The sequence below is a fragment of the Hibiscus syriacus genome, unplaced genomic scaffold, assembly GCF_006381635.1.
Source record: "Hibiscus syriacus cultivar Baekdansim isolate YM2019G1 unplaced genomic scaffold, ASM638163v2 tig00112968_pilon, whole genome shotgun sequence".
NCBI classification, from domain to species: Eukaryota; Viridiplantae; Streptophyta; class Magnoliopsida; order Malvales; family Malvaceae; genus Hibiscus; species Hibiscus syriacus.
The window spans coordinates 20,604-39,767 of NW_024063428.1; the positions used below are offsets into that span (position 1 = coordinate 20,604).

Consider the following 19,164-nt stretch of genomic DNA (forward strand, 5'->3'; position numbering starts at 1 on the left):
TGCCTTATGCTCCAACTGTACAGGTAGATGGAAAGCTTTTCTATAGACAAGATGATAAGGGTACATCCCTAGTGGAGTTTTGTATACGGTTCTATAGGCCCATAAAGCTTTTTCAAGGTGTTATGACCAATCTTTTCTAGAAGGATTCACAACCTTCTCAAGAATTTGTTTGATATCTCAGTTAGATACATCGCCATGGCCATTGGATTATGGTTGGTATATTGTCGTGATCTTATGCTTCACACCATATCTGTTCAATGCTCTAGCAACTTGATGACCAATAAACTGAGATCCTTCATCACTGATAAAATCAAGGGGTCTCCCAAAACGAGTGAATATATTATTGTGCAAAAATTTCAAAATAACTTTGGCACTGTTGTTTAGCAATGCTACAGCTTCCACCTATTTGGAAACATAGTCTACAACAACTAGAATGAAAAGGTTACCATAGGAAGATGGGCATGGACCCATGAAATCTAATCCCTACACATCAAACATTTCAATCTCCAAGATAGGTTGCATAGGCATTTCATTTAGTCGAGATATGTTGTCAGCTGGTAGCGATCACAATGTTTCACAAAGTTATTGGCATTGCTGAACAGTGAAAGCCAATAATATTCACATTGACTTCATTGTTGTTCGCATACCACCAAAATTTTCTACATATGGTGCACTGTGGCAATGCTATATAATTCTTTGTTACTTACACTATGTAATACATCGTCGCGTAAGTTGATCATTACATTATTTAAATTAAAACAACTTTTCCCTATTATATTATTTCACATCTCTTAGAAATTTCTTTCAGCCTTGATAATTAAGATCTGGTGGCATCATTCTACTAACCAAATAATTTGCAAAATCGACATACCATGGTAATGCTCTAGCAACTAATAGTCGTTCATTAGAAATGTGTCTGGAGTCGCTACATGGCATCCATCTTCGCTATCGGATTCTAGTCCAGACATGTGATCAGGCACTTAATTTTCAAATCCCTTCTTATCCTGAATCTCAATATCAAATTCTTTTAGCAACAATACCCAATAAATCAACCTAGGCTTTGTATCATTTTTCGCAAACAGATGCTTTAGAGTGAAGTGGTCATTATAAACAATTACCTTTGTTCGCACTAGATATAAGTGAAATTTGTCAAAGGAAAACACCACAGTGAACAACTCATTTTCAGTTGTGGTGTAATTAATATGTGTGTTGTTCAGCATTCGACTAGCATAATGTATAGCATAAAACATTTTATCCTTGTGCTGCCCCAACACTGCTCCTATAGTGAAGTCACTAGCATCATACATCAATTTAAAGGGCAGTTTCCAGTCTGGTGCTATTATAATAGGGGTATTGGCCAATTTCTTCTTGATTGTTCAAATGATTTAAACATTTAAGTCTCAATGACAAACTTTCGGTTTTGCTCCAACAATGAACATAAAGGCTTAGCAATTTGTGAGAAATCTTTAATAAACCTTCTATAAAAGTTCACATGACCAAGGAAGATTTGTACAACCTTCACATTTGTAGGTGGGGGCAATTTCTCAATAACCTTCACTTTGGCCTTATCCACTTCAATGTCGCGGCAAGAGATTTGATGCCTTATCACTATCATTTCCTTTACCATGAAATAGCATTTTTCCCAATTCAAAACTAAATTGGAGAAGATAGCCATCATGCGGGGTTGGAATGTTGTAGGAGAATTACACATGTTGAAAACATTTTGATATTTCGATATAACAAATTAAGTTAAATGAATTTTAAGCTTTTGCAAATGATTTTCCAAGTATATTCGATATAACTATTCGAATATCAAAACATTACTCCAAATCTTTTAAAGATCACTTTTAATCCTTACTCAAGTGTAAAATTAAGTTTAAATCTTAAAACAATTTCAAAATAATTTTACAAAGTATATCGAATCATTTCAAAGCCAAAAATTCCAGATTGCTCAGAGGGAACCGATTCCCCCTGAATGGTTTGGCTCCGAGAATTCCAGTATGCTCGGAGGGAACCGATTCCCCCCAGGGGGTATCGATTCCCCCTTGTATAACGGTCGAATTATTTTATACACTTAGGGAACCGATTCCCCATAGGGGGTACCGATTCCCCCCACGCTCCAAACTATTTTATTAATTGTTTACACACTAAAACGGCTATATTATTTTCTCTAATCATCCCCAACGTTCAAAAGTGATTCAAGGTGTATTTAAGCAAGCTTAGAAGCCATTGATCAACAACAAGAAACATCAAGCAATTAGAATCAAGAGAGAATCAAAGAGAAAGCATCAAACCTCAAGTTTGAGCATTTCAAGCCTATTTTTCATTCAATATTCATTTTGCTTTCAAGAACACTTATTGTGCTCAATTGTATTTATTCTTGAGTGTTCTTTCTTTGTTCTAGAATTGAGCAAACATATTTTCCTTGTGAGGTTTTTCTTGTAAGTTTGCAAATTTGTATTTTTCTTTGAGAAAAGAGTTTTCTCAAGAATTGAGGTATATTCTTGAGGGAGTTGTAAGGTTATCTCTTTGGCCTCAAAAGAAAGAACAAATTAGTGAATTTGTTGGAAAATCCTTAGTGTGGATAGCTAAGGTAGTAGACGTAGACTTTGGTTGATAAAGTCGAACCACTCTAAATCGCTGTGCAATTTCTTTCAATTTTCTGCAAAAGCTTCCACCTAAATTTTTATTGCCAATTCACCCCCTATTGGCCGATTCAGTCAATCGATTAACTCAACAATTGGTATCAGAGCCTAACTCATTTAAAGGTTTAATCGCCTCTTGAGTCAATTCGGGAAAGTTATATCGATAATCAAAGTCATCAATGGCCTCCGCTTCAAACTTCGACTCCGGTCTCGATTCGATGCCCGTCAACAAGCCTCCTTTCTTCAATGGAGCTAAATATGCCTATTGGATGAATAGAATGATGTACTTCATTCAAGAAAGTGACATGGGAGCATGGAATTCCATAGAAGAAGGATACATCAAACCTCTCACTCATCCAAGGTTGTGGAGTGAATGAGAGACAAGAATGTTCCAGCTCAACTCCAAAGCCATCCATATCATTTTTTGTGCTCTTGGACCAGATGAATACAGAAGAGTTTCATCGTGTACAAACGCCAAAGAAATATGGGCAAACTTCAAGTCACTCATGAAGGTACCGATGAGGTAAAGAAATCTAAAATTAGTATTCTAACGCATAGCTATGAAAATTTCAGGATGAAACCAAATGAAGATATCAAAGCTATGACGGATAGATTTTCAACGATTCTCAATGGTCTCAAATCATATGGAGAGATCATTTCAAATGAAAAGCTTGTGAGGAAGTTAGTCTACTCCCTCCCAAAATCGTGGCAATCAAAGAAGACGGCAATCATCGAGTCTAAGGACTTAACGTCCTTAACTCTTGAAGAGCTAATTGGGTAACTCCTCACTCATGAAATGATTCTCGAAGATGAGGTGGACCTCAACAAGATTGACGAGACACCAAAGGAGAAGGAGAAGAAGAAAAACATTGGAGTTGCTCTCAAATCCACAAAAGATTAGAGTGATTCGAATGACGATGACGATGACGAGGAAATGGCATTGTTTGCCAAACGGTTCAGAAAAATGATGAGACCTTATCGAGGAAGAAAATTCAAACGAAATGAAGGCCTAAAAAATGAACCGAAAGAGAAGGACTCAATCATTTGCTATGAATGCAAAAAGCCAGGGCATGTCAAATATGATTGCCCACAATTGAAGAAAAAGGGTCAATCAAAGAATAAGCACAGGGCTCATGTGGCTACATGGAGCGATGAAGAAAGTTTGATGAAGAGGAACAAGAAGTAACTAACTTGTTCTTGATGGCATTCGGGGAAGATTCTAAGGTAACCTCTAACTCATTCGATTTTGATGATTTATCCTATGATGAGTTATTAGAGGAATATAATGGGTTGGCTTCGGATTATGAGAAATTATTTTTAAAATATAAAAATGATGTTTCAAAATTAAAAAATGAAAACAAACTCATATCCAAAACCAACAACGATCTTGAAAGTAAAATCAAAGATTTGCAAATCAAACTAGAAGAGTTTGAAAAGAAAATTTAGATTTGCAAAATTTACTTTCAAAGATCAATGATGATCATCAAAAGAAAATTGATGATCTTAAAACTTCTTTTGATAAAGTTGGAACAAAACATTTTGAAAAAGGTGGAAATTCAAAATCCAACTTTGTTAGAAAAAGTTTTAGAAACTACATCATAGAGGTCCCCTAAGAAACTCTAATAGAAAAATCGTTAGAAGTATGTGGGTTCCTAAAGAACTCATTACTACTAAAGATAAAAATATCCTACACAAATGGATACCTAAGGGGACTAGGATTTTGGAAACTAATGAATATGGACCCAAAAGAATTTGGGTACCAAAAATCAAAAATTAATCTATGTTTGTAGGGAAATGAGCATTGCTACAAGGCACGGGAAACAAATTCAAATTCATGGTACCTTGATAGTGGATGCTCAAGACACATGACCGGAGACAAAAGCCGGTTCATTAAGCTTAACGCCAAAAATGGAGGAGAAGTGACTTTTGGAGACAATTCAAAAGGTCACATTGAAGGTATTGGTACAATAGGTAATACCTCTTCCATACAAATTAAAAATGTTTTATTTGTGAATAGATTAAAGCAAAATCTATTGAGTATTAGTCAATTATGCGATAAAGGATTCAATGTCTTATTTGAAATTAATGGTTGTAAAGTCATTGACATTGCATCTAATCAGATTATGCTTGTTGGTCATAGAATAGGAAACATATACATGGTGCATTTAGATTCTTTTGATATGACTAATTTATGCCTAGTTGCTAAGGATGAGCACGATAGTTGGTTATGGCATAGGAGACTAGGACATGCTAGTATGAGTGTTTTACAACGATTAATTCAAGGAGACCTTAATTCAAGGAGACCTAGTAAGAGGGTTACCTAAGCTTAAATTTGATAATGATAAAATCTGTGATGCTTGTGCTAAAGGAAAACAAAAGCGAGTTTCTTTTAAATCCATTAATGATGTATCAACTAGTAGAGTTTTACAATTGATCCATTTAGATCTTTTTGGGCCAACTAGAACTACTAGCTTGGGTGGAAAACAATATGCATTTGTCTTGGTAGATGACTATTCTAGATATACTTGAGTTCTATTTTTAAGTACTAAAGATGAAGCATTAGAACAATTCATCGTGTTTTCAAAAGTAATCCAAAATAAAAAAGGTTACTCTATAACTAGTGTTAGGAGTGATCATGGAATTGAATTTGAAAATCTTGGATTTACTGAATTTTGTAACTCTAACGGTATTAGCCATAATTTTTCAGCACATAGAACCCCTCAACAAAATGGAGTTGTTGAGAGGAAAAATTGAACTTTAGAAGAAATGGATAGAACCATGCTTTGTGAAAATAATTTGCCAAAATATTTTTGGGCAGAAGCCACAAATACCGCTTGTTATGTTGTAAATCGAGTAATGATTAGGCCAATTTTAAAGAAAACTCCATATGAAATTTTCAAATATAAAAAGCCTAACATTAGTTATTTTCATCCTTTTGGATGTAAATGTTTTATTTTAAACAACAGTAAAGAAAACCTTGGCAAATTTGATACTAAAAGTGATGAAGGAATTTTTCTGGGTTATTCCTTAAATTATAAAGCTTATCGTGTATTTAATAAAAGAACTTTAGTTGTAGAAGAGTCTATACATGTTGTTTTCAATGATAATCCCCTTCCGAGGAAGGATTTTTGTGTGAATGATGATGTAGGTGTTATAAATACAAATGACGTTAGACATGACGTTGGAGAACCATCATCAAAGGAAGAAACGAAAAATGAGGAAACTCATGATCCTCTTGAGAATCCAACCATTGAAGAAAGGGGAGCATCTTATCCAAGAGAGTACAACTATGTCAAGGATGGTGAAATTATAGGTAATCCATCCAAAGGGGTAACTACTCGATCTTCTTTTAGAAATATTTGTAATTATGTTGCATTTATTTCATGCATAGAGCCTAAGAACATCAAAGAATCATTAAAAGATGAACATTGGATTATGGCTATGCAAGAAGAATTAAATCAATTTGAGAGAAGTAAAGTATGGACATTAGTTGAAAGGCCTAGTAATAAAACTATTGTAGGTACTAGATGGGTATTTAGAAATAAGCTTGATGAAAGTGGTAATATAGCGAGGAACAAGGCTAGACTTGTTGCTCAAGGCTATACTCAAGAAGAAGGCATAGACTATGATGAAACATACGCTCCCGTAGCTAGGATAAAAGCAATTAGAATGTTATTAGCATTTGCATGTTTCAATGAATTTAAATTATATCAAATGGATGTTAAAATTGCATTTTTAAATGGTTTTATAAAAGAAGAAGTGTATGTGGAACAACCTCTAGGTTTTGAAGATTCAAATTTTCGTATCATGTTTTAAAATTGACAAAAGCTCTTTATGGTTTAAAACAAGCTCCTAGAGCTTGGTATGAAAGATTGTCAAATTTTTTAATTGAAAAAGGTTTTTCAAAAGGAAAGGTTGACACTACATTGTTTTTAAAGAGAAAATGTAAAGATTTATTAGTAGTTCAAATTTATGTTGATAATATAATATTTGGTTCTACTAATGATGTTCTTTGCCAAGAATTTTCTAAGCTAATGCAAAGTGAGTTCGAGATGAGCATGATGGCTCTCATATTTCTTGGGACTCCAAATCAAGCAAAGAAAATATGGCATCTTCATCAATCAAGCTAAGTACGTCAAGGATATGCTCAAGAAATTTGGATTGGAAAATGGGAAACCCTATGCCACTCCAATGAGTTCTTCTATAAAGCTTGACTTGGATGAAGGAGGTAAATGTGTGGATGTTAAAATATATAGATCCATGATTGGTTCATTGCTTTATCTAACCTCAAGTAGACCAGATGTTATGTTTAGTGTTTGCTTGTGTGCTAGGTTTCAATCATGTCCTAAAGAATCACATTTACTAGCTGTTAAGAGGATCTTTAGATACCTTAAGGACACTCCTAGTATAGGACTTTGGTATCCTAGAGACTGTAGCTTTAGCTTGCATGCCTTCTCAGATGCGGATTATGGAGGATGCAAATTAGATAGGAAAAGAACCTCCGGTACTTGCCTATTCCTTCGAAATATGCTAATTTCTTGGTTTTCAAAGAAACAAAATTGTGTTGCATTATCTACCACTGAAGCAGAATACATTTCAGCTGGTAGTTGTTGTGCACAAGTTTTATGGATGAAACAACAACTTTTAGATTATGGAATTGAAGTAAGTACTATTCCTATCAAGTGTGACAATACTAGTGCTATTTGTCTCACTAAAAATCCCATCCAACACTCTAGAACTAAACATATTGAAATTAGACATCACTTCATTAGAGACCATGTCGCTAAGGAAGATGTAGCTCTAGAATTTGTTGATACTTTGCACCAATTAGCGGATATTTTTACAAAACCCTTAGATAAGGAAAGATTTTGGACACTTAGGAGAGAATTAGGTTTAACTGACCTATCTTCGCTTAGTGTTTAAAATACTTTTAGCACTTTTAATAAATATTCAAAATTGCTTATAATATTAATCTTTGATTGCATTACTGCTATTAGGTAGGGGGAGTTTATGATTCTTGATGAAAAATTAATTTTATGTTCAAATATCGTTTAAAATTAATTTAATTGTTTGAACATGGTTAATTTTCAATATATGAGTTGACAATACCACTAGAGGAAATTAATTTAGCATTTTGGGTGTTTAAAATCGGATTTTAGCATTTTGGTGCAGAGGGAATCGATTCCCCTTTAGGGAACCGATTCCCCCTTTGAAGGGGAACCGATTCCCCCCACAGGGGAATCGATACCCCCTTGGGGTTCTGGTTATACACGGCAGAACCCTTCAAAATCCTAAAAAATTCTCTCATTTCTCTTTCGCTGTTCCCTCTCAACTCTCTCCCTATCTCCATTCTTGCCTCAAATCATCGATTTTAATCAGAATTCACTTCAAATATCACCTCCTAAACTTGCAATCATCATTAAAATCGTGCAAACAACATCAAAATCCACTCAATCTCATTCTTCAAGGTAAAATTTTCTAAACTCACTATTTTATTGATTTTGAACATAGGACTAGTTTTAATTAGTTCTAGGATGAACTTTAGATCGGGCATTGATTCTTTAGTGATTAGAAACTAAATATTACAACTAATTTCATCAAAAACACAAGAATTTTCCAAAAAAATTTAAATTTTCGAAATTAAAAAAAATGTTATTTTCAAATTATTGTGTTTTGATTAAATTATGTTGTTGTTATGAAAACTATACATATATTGTTTCTCAAACCATATTTTTCAAAAGTTTTTCAAAAACTTTGCCCATTAGGATTGATTTAGAGAACCTTGAAATATTGAGGACTCAATTGAGTTTTGGGATTGATTGCATTGCATGCATGTAATTTCTAAATTACAGGTTATCAATTCTATTCCGATTTCCTAAACCATGTCCAATCCTAAACGTGCTAGGTCATCATCTAGTCGCTCACACCGTCAACCAAATCCACCTCCAAATCCTCCTCCTATTCCAATTTCTATCCTAATCCCATTGATCCTAACTTGACTATCCAAAATTCGTGTTTCAATCATCCTGGTCCTAGAAATCATCGTTTTTGGTATTATCAATATTTCGACTCTTACAAAATCCGGGAAGAACGTATTCCTTCTCGTCAAGCTATGTTAGCTATTAATTTTAAATATCTTCCTCTTTTACAAGAGTGGAAATTTGATAAACTCTTTGACCTTGAACCCATCATTTACCATCAACTTGTTCGTATTTTCTATTCTAATGTCATTTGTGTTAAAAACCAAACTGAAACCGAAACCATTGGAATTCGTTCCTACCTCCTAGGACAATTCTTATATATGGACTCGGCTTATATAGCCAATACATTCGGATTAGATAATGATGGTATTTCAAATGAAAAACAGGTTTTAGGATCTCGTTATAAAAGAAAGGATAGTGCAAGTGTCTTAGACCTTCATGAATGTTTTCTTCATCTAATGATTTCTTGGTGGTTTCGACCATCCGGAGGTCGTTATTCTACTCTTAGAGCCTTAGATCTTTGGTGGTTACATTGTTTCGAAAATAATATTAAAATTAACCTACCTCAGATTATTTTTGCTGAAATTATTAAAACCGTAAATCTTGTTCCTAACAAGAAACTATGTTCATCCCTAGTTTACGGTTGCATTTTGAGTAATCTGTTTTCCAAAACTAGGCTTAGAGTCGGTCTAGATGTCGTTTTCCCCCTTAAGAAACAAATTAACCTTCTTTCCTTAACGAGAGCGGGATGGATTAAGGATAAGAAAACCGGTGAATGGGTTCGATCTTCTGCAAATACTCCGGGAGCTAGTTCTTCACAAGCTCCACCCGAAGCTGATGAAGATCTCGAGCTTGAGCAATTAATGCGAGACATCGATGAAGCCGAAGATGAGCCTGAGCAGCTCGAGGAGCAAGCACAACAAACGCATCAAATGCCTCCATATTTTCAATCCTTTATGGAGACATTTGATTTCCGATATGCTACGATGGATTCGTGCTTTACTTCTATAGAGTCCCACTTATCCACAATGGGAGCTCAACAATTAGAAATTTTTGGGAGATGCGTGCAAACAACGAAGCAACCAACGCGCGTATTAATGACCTTACTCACGAAATGGCCTCTATGCGAGCTCGTTTTCCTCCTCCTGATCCTGATATGTGATTCTTTGTTTTGCTTTGAACTCCAAACTTATTGTTTTAACATTTTGAATATTTTGGAATGTTTGAATTTGTGGATTGATTGACTTTGAATTTGTTTGGATTTATGAATGGTTAGAAATTATCTATTTGGTGTGATTAAATTTATTCATTATTGCATCATTTATTTCATGATTAGATATATGACCAATTTTGCCATTTCACATTAACTATGAATATTGATTATGAAACTAATGGCTAACGTTTCTCTTGCTTGCGATCTTAGCAGCTTAAAATATAATCAATTGGCTAAATGATTTCAAAACCTTGTTTAATTCTTTAAAATGTCTTTTTGATTTAACAAAAAGGGAGAAGTGTTAAATGTTTTTTTAAATGATAAATGGGAGAAGTGTTAGTGTTAAAGTAAGGGGGAGTAATTTCAAAACTTGATTTCAAAATCTCAAAATCTTAAAATTACTAAAATGTTTTGTTATATCAAAAAGGGGGAGATTATTGAAAACATTTTGATATTTCGATATAACAAATTAAGTTAAATGAATTTTAAGTTTTTCCAAATGATTTTCTAAGTATATTCGATATAACTATTCGAATATCAAAACATTACTCCAAATCTTTTAAAGATCATTTTTAATCTTTACTCAAGTGTAAAATTAACTTTTAATCTTAAAACAATTTCAAAATAATTTTACAAAGTATTTTGAATCATTTCAAAGCCAAAAATTACAGATTGCTCAGAGGGAACCGATTCCCCCCCAAGGGGGTACCGATTCCCCCTGAATGGTTTGGCTCCGAGAATTCCAGTATGCTCGGAGGGAACCGATTCCCCCCCAGGGGGTACCGATTCCCCCTTGTATAACGGTCGAAATATTTGAATTTTACACTTAGGGAACCGATTCCCCATAGGGGGTACCGATTCCCTCACGCTCCAAAATGTTTTATTAATTGTTTTCACACTAAAACGGCTATATTATTTTCTCTAATCATCCCCAACATTCAGAAGTGATTCAAGGTGTATTTAAGCAAGCTTAGAAGCCATTGATCAACAACAAGAAACATCAAGCAATTAGAATCAAGAGAGAATCAAAGAGAAAACATCAAACCCAAGTTTGAGCATTTCAAGCCTATTTTTCATTCAATATTCATTTTGCTTTCAAGAACACTTATTGTGCTCAATTGTATTATTCTTGAGTGTTCTTTCTTTGTTCTAGAATTGTGCAAACATATTTGCCTTGTGAGGTTTTTCTTGTAAGTTTGCAAATTTGTATTTCTCTTTGAGAAAAGAGTGTTCTCAAGAATTGGGGTATATTCTTGAGGGAGTTTTAAGGTTATCTCTTTGGCCTCAAAAGAATGAACAAATTAGTGAATTTGTTGAAAAATCCTTAGTGTGGATAGCTAAGGTAGTGGACGTAGACTTTGGTTGATAAAGTCGAACCATTCTAAATCGCTGTAATTTCTTTCAATTTTTTGCAAAAGCTTCCATCTAAATTTTTATTGCCAATTCACCCCCTCTTGGCCAATTCAGTCAATCGATTAATTCAACAACACAGGCTAAACGATATATGTCTAAAAGAAAAGGTGCTATAAGGGCATGTGAACGTTATTTTCTCCTGATCCTTTAGTGCAATAACAATCTGATTGTATCCACTACACCCATTCGAAAGAATTACTAACAAGGTGGTCCATAATTTGATCTATGAATAGCAATGGGAAGTGATCTTTCCTTGTAGCTTTATTGAGCTTCCTCTAATCCATATATATCCTCCAGCTAGTAGTGGTTCTTATTGGCACTAACTCATGTTTTTCATTGGTCACTATAGTAATGACACTTTTCTTTGGAACATACTACACAGGTTTGACCCACTTGCTATTCGAAATTGGGTAAATGATTCCAACATCCAACCATTTAATGATCTCCTTTCAAATTACCTCCTTCATGATTGGATTCAATTGGCATTTATGTTGAATTGAGCTACTAATAGGGTCTTCTAACAAAATCTTATACATATAAAGTGAAGGACTAATGCCCTTTATGTCAGCAATGCTCTAACCGATGGCTTTCTTATATTGTTGCAGCATAGCAATTAATTTTTCCTTCTATACTATTGTTAGCTACGCAGTAATAATGACTACAAAGTCTCATTATCTCTAAGATAAGATTACTCCAAATGCTCTAGCAACAGTTTCAATTCCAGCTTTGGATGCTCTTCGACAGAGGGCTTTGGTGCACTTGGAACACACTCAGGCATAACCAGAGATTCGTACTTCTATAGATAATTGATGCAACATTCATTGTTTGTAGTCTCCTCAATTTCTACAAAATCATCAATAGCTTCTTCAGTGTTGTAGCATTCGTCAAGATGCTCCTGGAAAAAAATATCATTCACATCAAGTGAAAAATAGTTAGTATTAGTACTCAACTAAAAAACATTATTTAACACGTTAAAGGTAAAATGCTCATCATTTAAATGCATAGTTAATTATCCCTTTTCAACATCAATTAAGGCTCACCCTGTAGTAAGGAATGGGTGTCCAAGAATTATAGAAAATTTCTTATCGGCTTCACAATCCAAAATGATAAAGTTGGTGGGAAAAATAAACTTATCTATTCACACAAGCATATTTTGCACAATGCCACTCAGTTGCACAGTGGAGCGACCAGCAACTTATAGCGTGACAGTAGTTGGCCTTACTTTACCTCTTCCAAATATCCTAAAAATGGATAAAGGCATTAGATTTATGCTAGCACCTAAATCACATAAAGCTTTACCTACAAATGTATCACCAATATTGTATAGAATAGTGAAACTCCCTGGATCTTTAAGTTTTAGTGGTAATTGACTTGTAGCCATGGCAATGCAACCTCTAGCAGAGTGATAGTTTTAAATTCATCTTTGATAGCACTTCTTTCATAAATTTGAAGTAGTTTGAGTTTTTCTCTAACGCATCGATCAACAAAATATTGATGGTAAGTTGGCGAAGTACATCAATGAATACTTTATATTGTTGTTCCTCCTTTATCTTTTTAAAGCATTATGGAAAATTGGAGGCAATTTCTGTTATTGTGGCTGCAGTATTGAAATTAGTGGAGCATCATACTTAGCAGGTGTCACTATCGGTAATGGCTCTGAATTACTACATTGGCATGCATCTGATGCTGTAAAGAGAACAGTAGGTAGCTAAGGCTCAACTTCTTTGATTTTTCCTTTACCATTCTTTGGAGCATCCTCGTCTTTTTTTTCTAGGTTCTCCCACTGGCTCTCCAATTCTTATTCTACTTCTGGTGGTGATGGCTTTACAATGTTATTTCCCATTGTTCTTCAGATTTTTAGTGTCTCTGGGAAGCGTTCCTTGCTGTCTATCACTCAAGGCATTTTCTAGCTAACCAACTTAATTTTTTAAAGCTCTTAAAGAAGCAGATTGATTAGCCATATATTATTTCATTAAAGCTTCAAGAGATGAAAAATAAGAAGTTTGATTTAAATAATGGCCTTGATAATTCTATCTTTATTGTGGCTGAGCTACAGGATATTGTGCTTGTCGTTGTAGCATCATGTTCTGATGATTATAAGGCTGATATTGTTGATGTTGTTGATATTGTTATTGTTGTAAATGTTGTGGGTTGGAAACTTTCTGACTTTTCCAAGAGAGATTTGGATTACTTCTGAAATTTGCATTGTATGTGTTGCCAAAAGCATTGTCAATTATTTGATAACTCTTCACGTAGTAGACAGATTATAGATTTTGAGGGCATTCATCAAAGTTGTGCTCTTCACCACAATACACACGAGTAATGGGAGATGTAGCTTTTACTTCATGTATTTCTCTTGGTTGCTGCAGTTTCTTTTCCATTTCTTTCAAGGTTGAGATCTATGATGCCATAGAGTTGAAAGCTTCATAATCGATTATTATAGCATTTCAACAGCCAAACATATTTCTTGTATTAGGATATTGGAAATCATTAGTTGGAATCCTTTATAGTATTTCATATGCTTCATTGTATGATTTATCTAGCAAAGCTCCATTTGCTGAAGCGTCGACAACCATACGAGTGTGTATGTTTAAACCATTGTAGAACATCTCCATTAGAGTCCAATGCAGAAATCCATGCATAGGACATTTCCTTAGGAATTCTTTGAATCTCTCCTAAGCCTCATACAAACTTTCATCCTTAATTTGCTTGAATGAAGTCAGATTGTTTTGCAGCTTAGCATTCATGTTCGGCGGGTTGAAACGCAACAAGAATTTATGGGCTAATTCATTCCAAGATGCTATAGCCCTAGGTGGTAATGAACTTAAGCAACCTCGACCTTTTTCTATCAACAAGTAGGGAAATAGTTTCAACTTCAGAGCCTCCTCTGGAACTTCGTGTTGTATAAACGAATCACAAACCTCCGTAAAAGCTCTTAAATGGACTCTAGGATCTTTGTAATACTTCCTCCATATTGTCTGATAGATTACAGCATCTGAAACATGACATGATTTAATTCAAAGTTTGCAGCACTGACCACTAGCCTCGCAAAACCCGGATGCAAATCATCCAAAGTTGGTACCACATGCTCGCGAATTGGGCGATTCCGATCGTCAACATATTGATTTGGTTAACTAGCTGGCAAATCTTTATTCTCCCCATGTGGCATTGGAGGTAAAGCATTGTTATTATTCACAACATTCATGTTTGCTTGATTCAATGCATCTTCTCTTCGACGTTAACAGAAAGTACATTTTATCTCTAGAAAAAATAGCTCTAACTCATCACCGCTTCTGGAAATAAACTAACAACTGAAAACTAACAAGTACCTAAAAAATAAAAACAAAAGCAAAATAAAATAAAACTCTAAATCAAATTGATGTTCCCCATTAATGGTTCCAAAAACTTGATGATGTGTAAACTGTTATAGCAATAGTACAAGTGCACGTTTCAAAATTCAAGTAAAAAAGTGATAACGATTAAGTTACGATTATCGATCCCATAGAGAGCAGATGGTGTTCAATAGAGTTTAAAAACAGATAAATGTTGATTGATTGCTTTACGATGAGAAAAAAATCAAAATGTAAAACTCCAGTTAATGCTACAACATTACAGAGAGCGACAAGTCAACTATCAAATGAAAATTGGAAGTATTAAGGGATTAAAGTTTCAAACAAACAATGGATATGATTTCTATGCTATTAGCAATGATTAAAACCTATTGAATTACTCTAATCACTTTCATAAATCAAAGATCCAACATTTTAACAAGGCTAATACTAGGTTGTCTTCTTTTCAATATACACAATGCTACTCAGCATCAACTAGGTTATCAAAAGTAGATGGTAAGTTAAACGAATCTATTTCTAGAAGCATTTAAAATAACCATTCATTGATAACAAATCTTTCTACTCATAATCTACTTATCCAAGATCCTAAAAACATAATCATAGTAGCATAAAACCATAAATCCAAAATATCATCCAATACAAATTTAAGTATATTCATACACTCCCTTCTCTTGATGAAATGCTCGAACAGTTATATGCTGATGACCGATGCTACTCGGCAAGCTCCCTTTCTACTGCAGTAATCCATAGAATAAGGCTTAGGCTCCCATCGGTGAAGAAAATGGTGGCAGAGGTATAGATTTTTTCTTGAAATGTGATGTACTCGGTGTGTGTTCCTTAAATGAGCAGGCTGATACTCTATTTATATGTGAAGAGGAAATCAGATCCTCCAATGGCTTGTTTCCATGTTTCAGATAGGATCTAGCCCTTTTGATAGCTGAGTCACCGATGCTCCACAGCATTGGGATGCTCCATAGCATTGAAATGACACAACATCATCATCAGCTTCCATAGGATGTTACACAATATTTCCTGCAATGCTACAACGTCAGTGCACAATTTCAGCGTTAAAATTCATTTTTAGCTCAAAGCAACCCACAAAAGATAAACATGAACAATCATAAGAACTAATTAAAACTAATCCTAAAATGCTCTAAAATGCTTAAGATCAGACTAAACTTAGGCTAAAAGTGCTCCTAAAGATAACTATTTTGGAGAGTTATCAATGACCAAATAAAACATCTTATGTTGTCATATCGTGAAATTCTATCCTTATAATTTTACAAGTTTCTCGTTGTTGCTTACAACCATCAAAACCGTTGATTTTTAATTCGAACTTTAAGTATGAACTAACGTTCCAAATACAAATTAGGTGAATCACTGATATTACTCATTATTTCATTTAACGCTAAATTAATAATTCCAACAATAAACCAAAATTAAATTTTGATTTATTCAATCAACATAATTTAGTCATGAACTAAAATTTTGAAACAAATCAGTAAAAGAGTTGTTACTTTACAACGATTTCTATTAATATAAATCAAATAATTTTGTCACGCGACAAAATTAAATCTTAATTGATTTGAAATACGAAGTCAAAGATTCCAATAAACAGAAAATTAATTCTTGTTTATTTTTATTTTGTTATCGGACATAATCAATATTCTGAAACCAAATCAGTAACCAAAGTTACTTTCACGACAATCTCTATTATACATATTTGTCCACTTTGAGATTTAGTAAGCCCATTAAGATTGCAGAATAAATCTCGAAACAAATTTGTTTACTATCTCGTTTTTCTCACAATTCTGAATTATCTCAGATTAAGAAAAGGTAGAAGATGAATTAATATACCTTAAGATTGTTAACCGAAGTAACAATCCGAGATGAAATTTGAGTCAGAGAAAAATAAAATAAATAAATTAATTTTCTTTAAAAATAAAAGAGAACAAATGGAAGATATAATACTCTTTAACTTTAATCTTGTGATCGGAAACAGTTGAAGCCTTTTGCTACACAGTTTCCTAAGACAGATTTTCGGCCACTACTTTGGTGCTCGAGTTTGTTAGTCGTCTGTCTCCCAGGATACAAAAACTTATGATCAGCTACAATAGCACATTTACAGAGATTACGAACTATCCTTGCCTTCGACTATCACTAGAAAACTAGTGGAAGAGAAAACTTTTCCTAGATAAGAGAAGTTATTGAAATCTGAGATGGAAACTTATTCAAAGTTCAACTTGTAAAAATTGAAAAAAAAAACTTGTAACTTGTGTTTAACCTAGCAGATTAACTCACTATTTATAAGAAATTTTCAAGAGAGTTTTACTCCAACTAGATATCTTTTAATATAAAAAAATAAATAGATAAATATATCTTTTATATTTGAAATATTAATAATATATGCACTCCTTTTACCATTCAAACTTAAGTATATTATTTTAATTTGAAATATACAAAAGTATATAATTATCTTTAATATCAAAAGTTAAAAGGATAACAAATACCTTTTTAAATTGACATATTGAAAGAGTAATTATCCTAATAATTTTTAAATTAAATAATATCTTTTAATTTATAATATTTAAAAGGAATTTGAATTTAATATAAAAATCCAATTCATCAAATGTAATTCATCCTCTTTTCTAACAATAATAAATTTTAAAAGAAATTCAAACAACTCAAGTCGAATCAACTCGACTTGATCGAATAGTCACACCTAAATTTAATGGTAACATAAGAATGAAAGCTACATATATGTTAGGGGTTTCAAAATCGGGTATCCGAAAATTCTTCAAGTATTTGTCGACTCGTGACATGATCTGTTAAGTTCGGGTACCCGCATTTTCAGGTCACGTGTACATTGTTCATATATATATATATATGTGTGTAATTTATTTTTAAAAAAAGTCAAATAGGAAATACATAAACATTTAAAAGTTTATAATATATAATTCATACACAAAATTAGTGATTTGAATTTAGTTTGAAGAAAACATTAAAAATATTAAAATCGATCATGTTTTTCTTTCGAATCCCATATTGACAAATTAATAAAGACTTTTTGAAAAATTCAAAACTTAAAAGTACATAATACAAACCTAAAAAAAATTTAGGGATTTAAATCTAATAAAGAAGCTAAAAATATTAAGTAACATAAAATAAAAAATATAATTTAAATTAAATATATATATTAAAACTACCGGGACAAATTGGGTGTCCGCTTATAAAACATTTCGACACAGACCTGACCCAACTACCTGAAAAAAATCATGGGTTGGGTATCGGGCCCGGTCGAGCATTTTTTTTAAAGAATTATCCGAATTTTTTAGTTTCGGGTCAGCGGGTTGACGAGTCGAGTCAACCGGGTCGGGTATTTTTGAACGCCCCTAATTAGATGTATAACTTTTCAAATGTATATATGCTATCATTTATTAAATAATTTAGCATATTTTTATAATTATTAATTACCTTAAACAAAAAATCTTTAAAGCAGAAGCTGATATTTTCATGCACATTGGACAAATTGTCATATTCTAATTTGTGAAAAAAGTCATCAAGCATAATTCCATTAAATGAATTAACCTCACATACCCATGAAAACAACACTTGAAATTCCAGTCTTAGTTCTAGAAAGACATTTCTCATATTGCTTTCAAAAATGGGGGGCTTTGCATTTGACCCTTCGGCTCCAGGTTTGGTGGGCCAGCAACGGAATCAACGGCCATTAAGTGCGTGGATCTTACCTTCCCATTCAAAGAGCGCCAATGGGGTTTCCTTAATTATTAAAATATTTCAATCTAAATCCATCTATTGCTAGTAAGGGGTAAATATTTTTGGTTTCCTTAATTATTAAAATATTTCAATCTAAATCCATCTACTGCTAGTAAGGGGTAAATATTTTTAATATAATTTTGTGTTATGATTAAATAATTTATATTGTGGTAATATAAGAGATGATCACGGGTCAGATCGGGTCTCGCCTTATTCAAAATTCGATTCAATTTTTTAGATAAAATTCATTTCTGACTTGATCTCACTTGAATATGTATAAGGGATAATTATAATATTATGTTGAGTCAAATTTTTTCGACTTAAATCTGAACCCGACTTCACTTATAAAAAAATTTGATTCAACTCGAATCCAAATTTTTAAAATAAAAAATTGAACCAATCAGATTAAATCGAATCAAAATCCATCGAATTCGGACAAAATAATCATCATAAGTGATACTAATATTTCCTAACGTGTGATGATGAACCCGCAACTTGAGATAAAAAAGATGTGTCAATTGATAATTTTAACTACATACTTCAAATATTGTTTAAGTGTTCTACAATTAAATATACATTAGTAAACAATGAATTGAATCACCAATTGGACTTTCAACAAGATCTTTCTTACTATATTTATCCATCTATTCATTTAACAATTCAACAAAACACATCAAGTTCTTGTTAGATCCACGGGTTTCTCTGATGTTGTGCATCACTACTCCCTTGAGCTGTTGCTTCAGCCATTTCGGGTAACTTCAATCTGAATCATCTGCTTTTGAGTT

General features: G+C 33.3%; 1 non-coding gene across 1 annotated transcript; it reads left to right on the plus strand.

Annotated features, from left to right (window-relative positions):
* Nucleotides 1-13,883: 13,883 nt before the first annotated feature.
* Nucleotides 13,884-13,990, plus strand: LOC120184902. Its single transcript, XR_005522080.1, has one exon. It is a non-coding gene; the product is annotated as a small nucleolar RNA R71 (small nucleolar RNA).
* The last annotated feature ends 5,174 nt before the right edge of the window (nucleotides 13,991-19,164 follow it).